This window comes from Euleptes europaea, chromosome 2 (assembly GCF_029931775.1).
Source record: "Euleptes europaea isolate rEulEur1 chromosome 2, rEulEur1.hap1, whole genome shotgun sequence".
Lineage (NCBI taxonomy): Eukaryota > Metazoa > Chordata > Lepidosauria > Squamata > Sphaerodactylidae > Euleptes > Euleptes europaea.
In genome coordinates, this window is record NC_079313.1 from 139,939,669 (window position 1) to 139,943,456 (window position 3,788).

The window sequence follows — 3,788 nt, forward strand, 5'->3', positions numbered from 1 at the left end:
AACCCTGGGAAGTGATTGCTATGGATTTTATGACGGATCTCCCCCTCAGCGGGGGAAAACTGTGTTATGGGTTATCACTGACTTATTTTCTAAGCAAATACATTTGGTTCCATGTGCGGGGATCCCCTCCGCTCAGAAGTTGGCCCGCCTCTTCGTATCACATGTCTTTAGACTACATTCGTTTCCGCGCAAGATAATCTGCGACCGCGGAAGTAGTTACGTTGCTAAGTTTTGGAAAGCTTTTCTCAAATTGGTGGGGGTTGAGCAGGGGTTGTCTAGTGCATACCATCCCCAAACGGATGGTCAAACCGAACGTGTCAATGCTGTACTTGAATGTTACTTACGCTGTTATGTCAATTACCACCAAGATGACTGGGTGGAACTGTTGCCTTTTGCAGAATATGCCTACAATAATGCTGTACATCAGTCCACAGGTTTCAGCCCGTTTTATGCGGTGTATGGACAGGACTTCGGTCCTATCACCCCAATAAAAGGATTAGAGGGGGAGGGGGATGCCAACATTGCCTCTTGGGCACACACCCTCCGTACAACATGGCCCTGGCTGGTTAGCAACCTAGACCGAACCAAGCGCAAATACAAGGCGCAGGCCGACAAGCATCGTTCCCCCGGTGGGGACCTGCAAGTGGGTAACTTGGTATACCTTTCCACCAAGAACCTGCGCTCCACCCGTCCGTGCCATAAGCTCAGTGCTAAATACATTGGCCCATTTCCCATCATCCGCCTCATAAATCCTGTCACAGTGGAACTGTCTCTCCCCAAAACTCTGAGACGTGTACACCCCGTTTTCCATATCAGCCTTCTAAAGCCCCATGTTGCTTCCCCACAATGGCACCCGGAGCCGCCTCCTGAACAGCCCATAATGGTGGGGGGGGGGAGGAACATTTCGAAGTCTCCAAAATCCTCGATTCCCGCATACACCACGGGGCCTTGCAATACCTGATCCGCTGGAAACACTTCCCCCCTGCCTATGACGAATGGGTTCGCGCACGGGATGCCCCCGCCCCCAAACTCGTCAACGCTTTTCACAATACCTACCCAGACAAACCAGCCCCCTTGCCGGATGGGAGGGGGCCTTAAGGGGAGCAGGATGTCAGGCTGTTATCTCGGTTTAGATGTTTCCTTTCGTTTCTCTGCTGAACCGTCCAGACTTCAAGGACGGCTACACATACCAAAGCCTGGGAACGCCACTCCTGGGAAATAATGCTCTGTTTATGCTTTGTAATCTCCCGCCGTTTCTCTGCCTTATATTTCCAAATAACGGGCAAGACAAACCATAGCTGTCATCTTGCCTTCAATGCACTTTATTGCCTATTTGACCAGTAAAGCCATCTGCTTGGAATCTGATTGTCTCTGTGGTGATTTCTGGTTCGATGGGTCAAGAGCTCACAGTGGGGGGAGGTAGTTGTGAATTTCCTGCATTGTGCAGGGTGTTAGACTAGATGACCCTGGTGGCCCCTTCCAACTCTATGAGTCTATGATTCTAGGGTATAAAAACCAACTCTTGTTGTCCCCATCTTCAAGAAGGGGAAAAAGGAGGATCCAGGTAACTACCGACCCATCAGCTTGACTTCTATGCCAGGAAAAGTGTTCGAACAAATAATCAAACAGTCCGTCCTCGAGCATTTAGAAAGGATGGATCTGATCACTAAGAGCCAGCATGGGTTTCTCAAGAATAAGTCATGTCAGTCTAATCTTATCTCCTTTTTTGAGAAAGTTACTACCTTGCTGGATCAGGGGAATGCTGTAGACATAGTTTATCGAAACTTCAGTAAGGCTTTTGATAAGGTTCCACATAGTATTCTAGTTGACAAATTGGGAAAATGTGCGTTAGATCCTATTATTGTTAGATGGACATGCAACTGGTTGACAGATCGTACCCAAAGAGTGCTAGTTAATGGTTCCTCGTCCACTTGGAGAGAAGTGACTAGCGGAGTTCCTCAGGGATCTGTGCTGGGCCCTGTGTTGTTCAACATCTTTACAAATGATTTGGATGAAGGAATAGAGGGGATGCTTATTAAATTTGCAGATGATACTAAATTGGGAGGGGTAGCAAATACGGTAGAAGACAGAGCCAAGATGCAGGATGATCTTGACAGGCTGGAGAAGTGGGCTAGAACTAATAAAATGCACTTCAACAAAGACAAATGTAAAGTTCTGCATTTAGGTAGGAAAAATCAAATAGATAATTATAAGATGGGGGAGACTTGTTTGAGCATTAGTGTGTGTGAAAAGGATCTTGGGGTCTTAGTAGACCAAACACTAAACATGAGTCAGCAGTGTGATGCTGTAACTAAAAGGCAAATGCAGTCTTGGGCTACATCAACAGAAGTATAGTGTCCAGATCACGCGAAGTGATGGTATCGCTTTATTCTGCTCTGGTTAGACCTCAACTAGAGTACTGTGTTCAGTTTTGGGCACCACAATTTAAGAAAGATGTAGACAAGCTGGAACGTGTTCAGAGAAGGGCAACAAAGATGGTGAGGGGTCTGGAGACCAAATCCTATGAGGAAAGGTTGAAGGAGCTGGGTATGTTTAGCCTGAAGAGGAGAAGACTGAGAAGGGATATGATAACCATGTTCGAGTACTTGAAGGGCTGTCATATAGAGGAAGGTGCTGAGTTGTTTTCTGTTGCTCAAGAAGGTCGGACCAGAACCAACGGGTTGAAATTAAATCAAAAGAGTTTCCGTCTAGACATTAGGAAGAAGTTTCTAATAGTTAGAGCGGTTCCTTAGTGGAACAGGCTTCCTCGGGAGGTGGTAAGTTCTCCTTCCCTGGAGGTTTTTAAGAAGAGGTTAGATGGCCATCTGTCAGCAATGCTGATTCTGTGACCTTAGGCAGATCATGAGAGGGAGGGCATCTTGGCCATCTTCTGGTCACTAGGGGTGTGGAGGGGGGAGGTAGTTGTGAATTTCCTTCATTGTACAGCGGGGTGGACTTGATGGCCCTGGTGGTCCCTTCCAACTCTATGAATCTATGATTCTTCTTCTTATACCTGATCTTCGCTCACCCCAGGGAAAGGTGTGCTTGCTTCCTCTAGCTCTGTGCAGTGCAGTTGGATAGGAATGGACACCTCTTAAGTTTTTCCCCTCCTTCCAAGTCTTCTGCTTCATAGGAGCCATGCCTCAGTGGAAAAACATCCACTGCAGAAGATCCCAAGCTCAATCCCTGGCAGGTTCAGTGAAGAGGAACAGGTCGAAGGTGACGTGGAGGTTCTCAGCCTGAGAGCTGCTGGCAGTCTGAGTAGACAGTACAGACCCTGGTGGACCAAGGGTCTGATTCAGTATAAGGCAGCTTCTTGTGCATCCATGCCCGCTACAGAAAGCCTTGAAAAAACGCCTTCTCTTGAAAACATGAACACATGAAGCTGCCTTCTACTGAATCAGACCCTCAGTCCATCAAAGTCAGTATTGTCTACCAGCATCGGCTCTCCAGGGTCTCAGGCAGAGTTCTTTCACATGGTCCACTACCTGATTCTTTTAACTGGAGGTGCTAGGGATTGAACCTAGGACCTTCTGCATGCTAAGCAGATGCTTTACCATTGAGCCACAGCCCCTTCCTCCTCTTCATGTGACATGGCACAACTCAGTGCAAGGATGTGCCCCTGACAATGTGATGAGCATCTTGTGCAGCCCCTCAGCATTTCCTCCCAGGGGTATCCCCTCTCTCCCTCCCTCAGCCTTTGGTGAGTCCCAATTCAACCCACAGTTATGGAGCTTGTCAGTATGTTTAACCACATAGAGAAGGTAGGGAAAGGTATGTGTTTGTGT

General features: G+C 47.7%; 1 non-coding gene across 1 annotated transcript; it reads right to left on the reverse strand.

Annotated features, from left to right (window-relative positions):
- Positions 1-3,502: 3,502 nt before the first annotated feature.
- TRNAA-AGC (transfer RNA alanine (anticodon AGC)) lies at positions 3,503-3,574 on the reverse strand. The gene has a single exon. It is a non-coding gene; the product is annotated as a tRNA-Ala (tRNA).
- Positions 3,575-3,788: the final 214 nt, after the last annotated feature.